This window comes from Gobius niger (assembly GCF_951799975.1).
Source record: "Gobius niger genome assembly, chromosome: 5".
Lineage (NCBI taxonomy): Eukaryota > Metazoa > Chordata > Actinopteri > Gobiiformes > Gobiidae > Gobius > Gobius niger.
The window spans coordinates 37,136,105-37,149,939 of record NC_136856.1 but is presented as its reverse complement, the minus strand read 5'-3'; positions in this window follow the sequence as shown (position 1 = coordinate 37,149,939).

The window sequence follows — 13,835 nt, the reverse complement described above, 5'->3', positions numbered from 1 at the left end:
TTTCCGTGGTCCCGGTGCCGGGGGGAGTTATGTTTGCGTGGTCCCGGTGCCGGGGGGAGTTATGTTTCCGTGGTCCCGGTGCTAGAGGGACTCATGTTTCCGTGGTCCCGGTGCCGGGGGGAGTTATGTTTGCGTGGTCCCGGTGCCGGAGGGACTCATGTTTCCGTGGTCCCGGTGCCGGGGGGAGTTATGTTTCCGTGGTCCCGGTGCCGGGGGGAGTTATGTTTCCGTGGTCCCGGTGCCGGAGGGACTCATGTTTCCGTGGTCCCGGTGCCGGGGGGAGTTATGTTTCCGTGGTCCCGGTGCTGGAGGGAGTTATGTTTCCGTGGTCCCGGTGCTAGAGGGACTCATGTTTGCGTGGTCCCGGTGCTGGAGGGAGTTATGTTTGCGTGGTCCCGGTGCTGGAGGGAGTTATGTTTCCGTGGTCCCGGTGCTGGAGGGAGTTATGTTTGCGTGGTCCCGGTGCTGGAGGGAGTTATGTTTGCGTGGTCCCGGTGCTGGAGGGAGTTATGTTTGCGTGGTCCCGGTGCTGGAGGGAGTCATGTTTGCGTGGCCCCGGTGCAGGAGCAGAGCCTGTGGAGCTGTGGAGCATCGGCCTGACACATCTGTAAACATTACCTTTTTAAGGCACGCGCCACTTCAGCCTCATCCTGGATCAGAGCGGCCGAGGCAGACGCTCAGCCGTCCTCCCTTGTGGAGATCTTACTACTTTTACTTCACTCTGTTCTAATGGGAACTCTACAACCCCCTCTCCTCCACTACATTTCTATAAAGGATCTGAAGCAAAGAACAAAAAAAAGATAAAGTTGGCTGTTTTTTCTCCCATGACAGATCCCACTGACCCACAACATGGGGAAGTGAAATGTCTCTATCTGAGCCTGTTCCTACTAATGCACACACTTTGTCAGCCATCGACACCGGACCTGATTTAAACTGAGCGTTCTATCCCCAAACAAAATAAATAGGGAAGACAGGCGCAGTACTAGGTGTGCTATGTCCGTTTCATAGCATTTATATCATTCAACAAAAAAAATATGTCATAAATCATATGTCAAAAACTGAACCAAATTTGAGTAGGCTTTGATCTAAATGTGGTCGATGGAACAGCTAAAAACATCTGGATCGTTCCTAATTTGCGATGATTGGTGGCTAATGCTAACGGCTACTACTTTGTCCCATTACTTTAGTCCCTTAATAAGTGGGAGGCTCACATAAAAACGCTTGTAACGGCTAAACCGTTCAGCAGATTTGGATGAAAATAGCCTCAAATTAAAGCTGAAAGTTGTTGTTTCATTTCATTAGAGGGTTTCATTTAAAGAGCCAAGAACAAAAGAATGGAGTCGATGTCCCAATATTTATGAACCTGAGTGTATATTCCATCCAGGGAACCTACCAGAAACCCTGAAAAACAGCTGACCCTGGAGCGTCCTAGAGGCAGGGCTGGACTGGCCCTCGAGAGTACTGGGAGTTTTCCCGGTGGGCCGGTCTGACCTGATAAGAGGTATTGCACCATACCGGCCCACAAGAGATACTGCACACTCTTTTGATATGCTCCATGTCCAATTTCAGGATATGTCCACTAGAGGTATCTGACACTTTTTAAACCCTCCGTTGGTGCTTTCTAGAGTTATTTTTCCCAGATAACCTCGTATGTAATGAGCAGTGGGCCTCTGGGACATAACTCATGCCCCTCACATCACATTTGCAATTATAAGTGCACCTAGGTTATTGTAACACCCTCCAGGACACACAGAACCTCAGGTTAATACATACTAGACAAATATATTCAAAGCAGTGCATGTTGGGAGTTGTCAGGTGACTCCCTCTTGCCCGTCAGTGCACACACTTTGGAAAAAGCTTCTGGTTTCCATTGAAAGGATTTACAATGTTTTGGCCTTTTTGGGACGTCTATTTCCACTCCACACCTGCCTAACTCTGTGGTGAGTTTAACCATTTCATTTCCTAAAACTACAGTGGGATCATTTGATTGGTTTTGTGAAGTTTTACTGTGTCATAGTCGCGAGAGGAACCTCCTTAATGGAACTCGCATGTTGCAGCCAGTTGTAAAGGACCAGATGAAAGCGGTGAGTGCTCTGATGCGTCAGCTCAGATTCGGCTGAAACAAGCTGCAGGTATTGTCCTCGGTTTTGTGGTTCAGACTGGTTTAGTTCAAAGATTTATTGAATTGCTAATGGCCTCGACAATTGCATTGCGCTCGTGTTTTCGGGACGGTTCATAACATTAATCTACGTGAGGCAGTGGACTAATGCTCCGCTCGTTTAGCTCCATAGGTAGAGCGCCGGGCTCATAACCACGAGTTTGTAAGATCAATCCTGACCCCCACTCCCTGGGAAAAACATAAATCAGCATCTATGGTGTAGATACAGACAGCATCTCGTCATAGAAGGGGGCGTGGCTTCGCCGAGGGGGAAAATAGAATCTTTAGAGAAACACAATTTTTCACTCTTTTTTGCCATTTTCTGGTGGAATATGAACTTATTTATCACATAAATAAAGTCAAGTGAAAATCGGGTCCATATGGATATTTTCTCACAGCAGATTGTTCAGTAGAAGTGAAAAAACGGCAGTTGTAGCAAGCGCTAGCTAACCGTTAGCATTAGCCCGATGCTAACATGTAGCATCAAGTTAGCATTCTCCGTTATTCATGTATTTATGGGCTGTTGAACCACTTTGCTCCTCCCCATGTCTTTGTATCTTTATTTAGTTGAAACTATGTTCATAATTCAGCGTTTGTTACAGTAGTTTTTGAATAATTAAAGAATATATACATTTTTTCAAAATTGTTTTCACCCCTAACTGTTTGCAAAAATGACCATATATGGGCGATTCCAGAGATGCCGTCTGTATCTATGACTGATTTTACAGGGGGGCCGGTCTTGACCCAAAAGTCCTGGGCCAATTTTTCTGAGAGTCCAGTCCTGCCTAGAGGTCAGTGAGATGGAAAGAAAAGGTGCCAGGGGAAGTTCCATAATGCACCTTTAAATTTGAATTATTCTTGTCTTTTAACTTAAGATGTATTTTTCACCTTCCTCTGTTCTGTTACACCAACATTTAGCAGGAAAATCTGCAAAAGAGCCAAGAAATCACGTTTTTATGTTTTCATTTGTTTTTATGTTTTCATTTGTTTATTTGAAGTAGTAAAACAAAACCACTATGTTAACCGCCTCATTTTTAATGTGAACTATTAAAACAAAAAAGTTTGTTTTTACAAGATGATTAGTAAGTGTATAAAAAGATTTTTTTTTCAAATGGAATAGCTAACTAGCTAAATGCATGGTGCCGGCTTCATAACAATCAGCTAAAAGACAAAATATACTATACATATACATAAAGTATATTATGCATTTACATCTACTCTATCTTTTTGGTTTCTGATCCCAGTTAAATCACTCCGTTTCACTTCCTCTTGAAGTTATGTTAAAGTTATGTTCTTGTTACTTGAAGGCGGGTAGTTACATTTACTCAAGTACATATACTGGAGTAACTGAAGTAACTGTACTTCTTGGAGGTGTTTATTCACACAGTACTTTTTTTCTTCTATTTGAGCCAGATTATTTAGATATAGTGAATAAATATTTTGGCTTTCTCTCCCCAACACCACTTGCTCTCCCCCTCTCCCTTTCCTCCTCTTCCTCTTCCCCCCTTCTTCTCTCCTTTTTCTCCTCCCTGTCCCCTCGTCTCTCCTCTTCCTCCTCCCTCTCTCCTCTTCCTCCTCCCTCTCTCCTCGTCTCTCCTCTTCCTCCCCTCTCTCCCCTCGTCTCTCCTCTTCCTCCTCCCTCTCCCCTCGTCTCTCTTCTTCCTCCTCCCTCTCTCCTCTTCCTCCTCCCTCTCTCCTCTTCTGCCTCCCTCTCTCCTCTTCCTCCTCCCTCTCTCCTCTTCTGCCTCCCCTCTCTCCTCTTCCTCCTCCCTCTCTCCTCTTCCTCCTCCCCTCTCTCCCCTCGTCTCTCCTCTTCCTCCTCCCTCTCTCCTCTTCCTCCTCCCCTCTCTCCCCTCGTCTCTCCTCTTCCTCCTCCCCTCTCTCCCCTCGTCTCTGCTCTTTCTCCTCCCTCTCTCCTCTTCCTCCTCCCCCACTCCCCTCCTCTGCTCCCATAACATCCGTCAAAGTGAAGTTGCAGCTCCACCGCTGCGCTCCGTGTGGAGCCCACAGACGCGGCTCTACATGGAGTGAGTGCTGAGGCCACGCCCCTTTGTGACCATATAAGGCATGAGAAGTGTGCTCTATTCAAATGAAGGACCCGGGATTCTTAAGACGAGCGCAGAGGTGCAGCAACCGCTGAAGACCGGGGTCCAGGGACGACCGAGGTTAGGAGCAGCCGAGTGATGCTCCGTGGGACAGCAGGCGGTAAGACCTCTCACTCTGGGGCGCAGGGACCAGGGACAGACCTCTCACTGGGGCTCAGGGACCAGGGTAAGACCTCTCACTCTGGGGCTCAGGGACCAGGGTAAGACCTCTCACTCTGGGGCTCAGGGACCAGGGACCAGAGACCAGGGTAAGACCTCTCACTGGGGCTCAACGACCAGGGACCAGGGAAAGACCTCTCACTCTGAGGCTCAGGGACCAGGGAAAGACCTCTCACTCTGAGGCTCAGGGACCAGGGAAAGACCTCTCACTCTGAGGCTCAGGGACCAGGGAAAGACCTCTTACTCTGGCGCGCAGGGACCAGGGAAAGACCTCTCACTCTGAGGCTCAGGGACCAGGGAAAGACCTCTCACTCTGAGGCTCAGGGACCAGGGAAAGACCTCTCACTCTGAGGCTCAGGGACCAGGGAAAGACCTCTCACTCTGGGGCGCAGGGACCAGGGAAAGACCTCTCACTGGGGCTCAGCGACCAGGGAAAGACCTCTCACTCTGGGGCGCAGGGACCAGGGAAAGACCTCTCACTCTGGGGCGCAGGGACCAGGGAAAGACCTCTCACTCTGGGGCGCAGGGACCAGGGAAAGACCTCTCACTCTGGGGCGCAGGGACCAGGGAAAGACCTCTAACTGGGGCTCAGGGACCAGGGACCAGGGAAAGACCTCTCACTGGGGCTCAGGGACCAGGGACCAGGGACAGACCTCTCACTCTGGGGCTCAGGGACCAGGGAAAGACCTCTCACTCTGGGGCTCAGGGACCAGGGAAAGACCTCTCACTGGGGCTCAGGGACCAGGGACCAGGGACCAGGGACCAGGGAAAGACCTCTCACTCTGGGGCGCAGGGACCAGGGAAAGACCTCTCACTCTGGGGCGCAGGGACCAGGGAAAGACCTCTCACTCTGGGGCGCAGGGACCAGGGAAAGACCTCTCACTCTGGGGCGCAGGGACCAGGGAAAGACCTCTAACTGGGGCTCAGGGACCAGGGACCAGGGAAAGACCTCTCACTGGGGCTCAGGGACCAGGGACCAGGGACAGACCTCTCACTCTGGGGCTCAGGGACCAGGGAAAGACCTCTCACTCTGGGGCTCAGGGACCAGGGAAAGACCTCTCACTGGGGCTCAGGGACCAGGGACCAGGGACCAGGGAAAGACCTCTCACTCTGGGGCTCAGGGACCAGGGAAAGACCTCTCACTGGGGCTCAGGGACCAGGGAAAGACCTCTCATTGGGGCTCAGGGACCAGGGTAAGACCTCTCATTGGGGCTCAGGGACCAGGGAAAGACCTCTCACTGGGGCTCAGAGACCAGGGAAAGACCTCTCACTGGGGCTCAGGGACCAGGGAAAGACCTCTCACTGGGGCTCAGCGACCAGGGTAAGACCTCTCACTGGGGCTCAGGGACCAGGGACCAGGGAAAGACCTCTCACTGGGGCTCAGGGACCAGGGACCAGGGAAAGACCTTTCACTCTGGGGCTCAGGGACCAGGGAAAGACCTCTCACTGGGGCTCAGGGACCAGGGAAAGACCTCTCACTCTGGGGCTCAGGGACCAGGGAAAGACCTCTCATTGGGGCTCAGCGACCAGGGAAAGACCTCTCACTGGGGCTCAGCGACCAGGGAAAGACCTCTCACTGGGGCTCAGGGACCAGGGACAGACCTCTCACTCTGGGGCTCAGGGACCAGGGAAAGACCTCTCACTCTGGGGCTCAGGGACCAGGGACAGACCTCTCACTCTGGGGCTCAGGGACCAGGGAAAGACCTCTCACTGGGGCTCAGGGACCAGGGAAAGACCTCTCACTGGGGCTCAGGGACCAGGGAAAGACCTCTCACTGGGGCTCAGGAACCAGGGAAAGACCTCTCACTGGGGCTCAGGGACCAGGGAAAGACCTTTCACTCTGGGGCTCAGGGACCAGGGTAAGACCTCTCACTGGGGCTCAGGGACCAGGGACCAGGGAAAGACCTCTCACTGGGGCTCAGGGACCAGGGACCAGGGAAAGACCTTTCACTCTGGGGCTCAGGGACCAGGGAAAGACCTCTCACACGGGGCAAGGACCACCTCATTTTCAAAAGAGAATGAATAAATGTTAATGGTGATCATTATTTGGTTGCCTGTGTTGTTTTTAAAGAACTTTTGTAAAATAAAGATAGGTTTGGTTAGAGAACTTTCTGCATGTTTGATTTGGGGAATGGGTCCTATAATAACAGAAAGGTTAACATTAAACCAGGTCCAAATGTCTGTGTTACCATGGTTACCACCAAAGAATTCTTAGCCGCCACCTCAGTTTTTGGTCTAAAGGAGAAACCCTGTCCCCGACACTTATTCTTAACGTTGAATTTACTGCTTTGTTTTGATACAAAGATGGAGGACGGGACGTCTTTTTCATTTCATTCAGTTTGTGAATATTTAGTCCTGGTTTAGTCACATTTGATTATTTATTCATTATTTTATTAGGATATGGACAGTGCGTGTTAGTGAACACACCACACCTGCAAGCTCCACACAGAAAGGCCCCGTCCAGGTGGGAATCGAACCTGGGACCTTCTAGCTGTGAGGCACGAGCTCCTGCCACTGTACTACAGAGCTGCCCAGCTTAGTTCTGGTTTAGTCTCTGTGTAGTCATGGTTTAGTTCTGTTTTAGCCCTGGTTAAGTCCTGTTTTAGCCCTGGTTAAGTCCTGTTTTAGTCCTGGTTTAGTCCTGTTTAAGCTCTGGTTAAGTCCTGGTTAAGTCCTGATTAAATCCTGTTTTAGTCCTGGTTAAGTCCTGGTTAAATCCTGTTTTAGTCCTGTTTCATCCGGTTTTAGTCCTGGTTAAGTCCTGTTTTAGTCCTGTTTTAGTCCTGGTTTAGTCCTGTTGTAGTCCTGGTTAAGTCCTGATTAAGTCCTGTTTTAGTCCTGTTTAAGCCCTGGTTAAGTCCTGGTTAAGTCCTGGTTTAGTCCTGGTTTAGTCCTGGTTAAGTCCTGGTTTAGTCCTGGTTTAGTCCTGGTTTAGTCCTAGCTATATCCTGTTTTAGTCCTGGTTTAGTCCTGTTTAAGCCCTGGTTAAGTCCTGTTTTAGTCCTGGTTAAGCCCTGGTTTAGTCCTGTTTAAGCCCTGATTAAGTCCTGTTTTAGTCCTGGTTAAGCCCTGGTTTAGTCCTGGTTAAGTCCTGGTTTAGTCCTGGTTTAGTCCTGGTTTAGTCCTGGTTTAGTCCTGGTTTAGTCCTAGCTATATCCTGGTTAAGTCCTGTTTTAGTCCTGGTTTAGTCCTGTTTAAGCCCTGGTTTAGTCCTGGTTAAGTCCTGGTTTAGTCCTGGTTTAGTCCTGTTTAAGCCCTGGTTAAGTCTTGTTTTAGTCCTGGTTAAGCCCTGGTTTAGTCCTGGTTAAGTCCTGGTTTAGTCCTGGTTTAGTCCTGTTTAAGCCCTGGTTAAGTCTTGTTTTAGTCCTGGTTAAGCCCTGGTTTAGTCCTGGTTTAGTCCTAGCTATATCCTGGTTTAGTCCTGTTTAAGCCCTGGTTAAGTCTTGTTTTAGTCCTGGTTTAGTCCTGGTTTAGTCCTGGTTTAGTCCTAGCTATATCCTGTTTTAGTCCTGGTTTAGTCCTGTTTAAGCCCTAGTTTAGTCCTGGGTAAGTCCTGGTTTAGTCCTGGTTTAGTCCTGGTTTAGTCCTGGTTTAGTCCTAGCTATATCCTGTTTTAGTCCTGGTTTAGTCCTGGTTTAGTCCTGGTTTAGTCCTGTTTAAGCCCTGGTTAAGTCTTGTTTTAGTCCTGGTTAAGCCCTGGTTTAGTCCTGGTTAAGTCCTGGTTTAGTCCTGGTTTAGTCCTGTTTAAGCCCTGGTTAAGTCTTGTTTTAGTCCTGGTTAAGCCCTGGTTTAGTCCTGGTTTAGTCCTAGCTATATCCTGGTTTAGTCCTGTTTAAGCCCTGGTTAAGTCTTGTTTTAGTCCTGGTTTAGTCCTGGTTTAGTCCTGGTTTAGTCCTAGCTATATCCTGTTTTAGTCCTGGTTTAGTCCTGGTTAAGCCCTGGTTTAGTCCTGGGTAAGTCCTGGTTTAGTCCTGGTTTAGTCCTGGTTTAGTCCTGGTTTAGTCCTGGTTTAGTCCTGGTTAAGTCCTGGTTTAGTCCTGGTTAAGTCCTGTTTTAGTCCTGGTTAAGCCCTGGTTTAGTCCTGGTTAAGTCCTGGTTTAGTCCTGGTTTAGTCCTGGTTTAGTCCTGGTTAAGTCCTGGTTTAGTCCTGGTTTAGTCCTGGTTTAGTCCTGTTTTAGTCCTGGTTTAGTCCTGTTTAAGCCCTGGTTAAGTCCTGTTTTAGTCCTGGTTAAGCCCTGGTTTAGTCCTGGTTAAGTCCTGGTTTAGTCCTGGTTTAGTCCTGTTTAAGCCCTGGTTAAGTCTTGTTTTAGTCCTGGTTAAGCCCTGGTTTAGTCCTGGTTTAGTCCTGGTTTAGTCCTAGCTATATCCTGGTTTAGTCCTGTTTAAGCCCTGGTTAAGTCCTGGTTTAGTCCTGTTTAAGCCCTGGTTTAGTCCTGGTTTAGTCCTGGTTTAGTCCTAGCTATATCCTGTTTTAGTCCTGGTTTAGTCCTGTTTAAGCCCTAGTTTAGTCCTGGTTTAGTCCTGGTTTAGTCCCGGTTTATCCACACATGGGCTTGAAGTTTGAATTGTGCTGTGTGGAGCGGTGACACTGGCCCTTCCCTGAGGTCCTGCCTTTCTTGTCCAGGGTCAGCCTCGAGCCTGTCCAGGGGCCAGTGTTTGGCCTGTCCAGGGTCAGCCTTGGGTGTGACCGGGGGCCAGTGTTTGGCCTGTCCAGGGTCAGCCTCGGGCCTGTCCAGGGGCCAGTGTTTGGCCTGTCCAGGGTCAGCCTCGAGCCTGTCCAGGGGCCACTAGCAGATTGAAATAATCCAGTCACTGAGGTGTCCATAGATCAACCTCAGAAACCTCAGTTCTGTGCTCGGAGCGGAGTTTTGAATGGACGGGACAGTTCAGGGTGAAAGAGGCTGAAGAGCGGAGAGAGACATTCAGCAAACTGTTGGAGTTGGGACCACCTTACAACTGAAATGCATCACTGCAGTAGTACGAGAGCGGCTGCAGATGTGCGGACCCAGCAGGCACACAGACAGGCGTGTGTGTGTGTGTGTGTGTGTGTGTGTGTGTGTGTGTGTGTGTGTGTGTGACTTCCTGACTTCCTGTGCAGGGCCCACAGAAACACTGCTCCATATTTGGGAGTGTTTGTATCTGAGAAGATGGCTCTGTGTGTTATCAGTCTTGTCTAAACACTGGGCTGTGGGACACGGAGAAGAACCATGGCCCGAGTGTCCCAGTCCCTGTAGCTCCAACCGGACGTCCAGTCCTGCGTCACCGTCCCGACACTCACAAGTCCGAGACCTCAGCTTGACCTTTGTGTCTTTGTGAACTCAACTTTATTTCGAGTGCTGTGGGGACACACTAAAAGAGGAAGTGCAGCAGAGGGGGAAAAAAGAGGATAAATCCATAAAAAGACGTAACATGAGTTTGTAGAAGACGGTTATAAACTTTATTCATAAGATGAGTTTCAAATCACTGCAAAAAGTCATTAACTAGATTAGCACAAACATCTCAATTTGAGCATAATAATCCAAATTTTAGTTGTTTTGACTAGTAAGGTAAGTTGGTAAGTTCTTGGGCATTTGTCATAGATTATTTCACTTGTTCTGAGATGTTTCTGACTAGTTTCAATACATTTTGTCCTTATTTCAGGTAATTTTCTTTGCCAATGGGGTAAGAAAAACGGTCTTATCTCATTGGCAATTTTACTTTCTTAATTCAAGCGAGATTTACCTTAGAACTGGTCTGAATTGTCCTCAAACAAGCAAAGTAAACTTGGTCCGATCAGGAGAAATGTCTAAATTAGCGGAAAAACGCTCGAAACAAGATACATTTCCTCAATTCAAGTCATTTAAGACAATGCTTGATATTTACTTTTTGCAGGCCATTTTCCGGTGTAGAGTTCCATATTTGGAAAGCAGAGAGAGCAAACAAAGCTTCACCATATTTGGTCCATACTCTGGACTGGGAATGGAACCACGGGCGCTCAACCCCTTTTCAGTGGAGTAGTATTATTATAGTATTATTATATTAAGTATTAAGATGAAGTCACTGCGTGCACTGCAAACATCTCCAGGAGCATCCGAGCTCCAAACTACAGGGTCAGCAGAATTCACAATAAGAGCCGATCTATTGTCACTGACTGAAGGGGTCTCGGTCGTCCAGGTGGTTTATTCTGTCCCCGTTTGTCCCGTGCTAAATGCCCCTGAACATGAATGAGGGCAGGCTCCTGAACACGTCCTTATATAGGCTGCAGCAGGGGCCACGAGGAGCCCGCGGAGGAGCCCAGGAGCATGGGAACAGGATGCGGGGTCCCGGGGGAGAGACCGGGGCCGGGGTGGGAGCTGTGGGCCAGGGGCTGTCCTGAGCGTGGGACCAGTCAGGGGCTTCTGGTGGGAACAAGCAAAGTAAAAAAAGTAAAAAAAAGGACTTCTGCGTTTTGGACTCCTTTCACCTGGGGCTGATCAGGACCGGTTTGTCCTCATGGTGGACCGTCAGTCGGTGAATGACCTCACAGCGATGAAAACATTCCGTCTGGTTTTAAACGTGGGCGCTTTGAGGAGTACGTTCATGTGGTCTATAGCTCCATATTAAGAAGAAAGATCTGCGCTGCTGCCCTCTTAACCTCCACACCCCCTCCCCTCGGCACCCGGAGACGGAGCTGGAGGAGTGTGACTAGAAAAGGCAATGTGTGTGTGTGTGTGTGTGTGTGTGTGGTGGTGGAGGGGGGGGGGGTCGCAGACTATCAGACTGAGCCATCACAGACTGCAGAAGAAGAAAAAAGGAGGAGAAGGGAATGTTTATCCAAAGCAGTAGTGATCCCATTTTCCACGATTCCAAAAATAAACAGCGCGCCGTGTCCTTATATGGTCAGCCTGGGCCGGAGAGCATTCCTCTCCCCCCTCCCCCTCCCCCCTCTCCCTTCTTCTCTCCATCCCTCGCTGCCACCACTCTCATTTCCTCTCCCCTTCTCTACCTCGACTCCCTCTCTCTCCCCTTCCCTCCTCTCTCCCTTGCTCTCCATCTCTCTCTCATTCCCCCCTCTCTCCTCTCCATCCCATCTCCCTCGCTCTCTATATCTTTTTCACCCCTTTCTCTCCCCCTTCTCTCCTCTCTTCTCCATCTCCTTCCCTCACTCTCTATCTCTCTTCTCCCCCCACCTCCTCTCCATCCCATCTCCCTTGCTCTCTATATCTTTTTCACCCATTTCTCTCCCCCTTCTCTCCTCTCTTCTCCATCTCCTTCCCTCACTCTCTATCTCTCTTCTCCCCCCACCTCCTCTCCATCCCATCTCCCTCGCTCTCTATATCTTTTTCACCCCTTTCTCTCCTTGTCCCCCTCTCTCCCCCTCCTCTCCTCTCCATTCCCATTCCCCTCTCTCTCTCTCACTAAACCCAGTGTTTTCAGGAGCCTCCAGGAGCCTCGACCCCGGTGATGCGTGTAGCTCCGCTGGTCCACGGCCGGAAAAGCACCATTCACATCGGCCTGAGCCTCTCCACCTGCTGTTCGGACGCCGCACAGGCCTCGGAGGGGAGCGTGACGTGTCTCTCTTGTGTTTTCAGGACGTCCTGGAGTTTGAAACGGTCCAACCGCAGTGACCGAGAGGACGGACAAGACGCGGCAACTTGCAAGAGGAATAAAAACATTCACAAGGTCCCACTCATTTCCCCTCATACACCAGTGGTTTTAAACACATCTCCCCTCTAGTGACCCCTTGTGGTATAACAGAGCACAAGAGCAGGGGTGTCCTTTTTTTTTTTTTAAACAAGGGCCACATATCAGTTAAAGGTTTAAACTATGCCTCAGATCTTTATTTCGGGTTAGAGCCTTAATTGGCTTGTTGCACGGTGTGGCTATGCTAGTTCCTCTGACCTGAAGGTGTGAGCGCCTGGACTTCCTGTCTGTTTTCTTTTCCTGGAATAATAATCATATTTTCTAAAGATTATGTTGTGGGCGGTGAGTTCCCGGTAGATGATCATTTACTGTGTTCAAATCATGAAGTTCAGATCAGAGACGCCTGTGATCATGAAGGATTGATAGTTTGTCTTGAAGCTAAAGGCTAACATGCTATAAAAAAAATATATATATAAAGGCACTATTTCAAGTTATGTAATGCATTAACCCCTTAACTCCCACCTGAACCGAGCAATGATGGAAATGTGGCAAAAATGTCACAAGAAATTGACAAAAAATTGACGAAAAATGACAAAAATATGAGAAAAAAAATGACCAAAAAATGACAAAAATGTGAGAAAAAAATGACCAAAAAATGACAAAAATGTGACAAAAAAATGACCAAAAAAAAGAAGAAAAAAAAATGTGAACAAAAAAACAAACTCACTGATCCTCACAAACATAAACGTCTCCTCTATGGAAATATTTCTACCAGGAACTCACTGGTCTGAGCTAATCTTAATGGAAATGAATATGAACAGGAAGTACTAGCGCCCACAGCTCCAGCTCAGAGGAACTAGCGTAGCCACATTGTGCAACAAGCCAATTCCTGCTTTGAGAGTTAAAAGTGGAAAGTAATCTGCGCTTCTCCTCAAACAGGCCCCTGGAGCGGCCCCCTGGAGTGTCCCCCTGTGGCCCCTGGTGCAGTGCTGCATCTCTGGTCAGTTGGTAGTCTGAGATGAAGCACTGTAGCTCGGGACGGAGGGCGAGCGCGTGCCTGAAGAATCCCGAATCCCGGCCCGAGGGGGCGACAAGAGAACGCAGCAGCTCCTCCTCACTCCCGGGGTCCAGTTTTCCCAGGAATCCCTTGGCCAATCAGAGAGGGGGGATTCCTGGAAATACTGTTCTTGAGGGTGGGGCTTCAGACAGTGCGGGGACGTTTGGCGGTCAGCTGAGTGGAGGCCGGTGAGCGGTGCAGCACAGGTGGACTCTGGGCGGTCTTTGACAGGGAGGATCGGCCTGAAGAACCAGAGCCATCGACTGCCTTTACCTTTACGGTTAAACCAGTAATTCATATGAGCCGTAAACTTTGACACTGTCCTTATATTCGGGTCTAATTTGATCAAGTTTTTTATGCAATGTACATAAGATGCCTACTATTTTTCCTGTCGACTTGCACCCCCTAAGTGTTTGAGTAACAATTGAGTTTCCCCACTGTGAGATCAATAAAGTCCTATCTCATCTAATGGATTCTCTTGGCAGTTCTGTGCATGTCTTTGTTTACACATAACCCAGAAACCCCGTTCAAAACGAGGGGGCACATCTATACTGCCATGTGTCATGTCAGCTGGACTTCGGAGGGATGGGTTAAGTGGTGCTTGATCGTACAGACATGGCTTCAAAACTAAACCCTGACCAGATGGAAAAGTGCCATTTCTAAGTCTAATGCATTGTAGTCGTTTAGTGTCCATGAAACCAGGCATAACAAGTGCTTCCAGTATCTTTATTCTTAATCTACGGTTGAAGCTTCC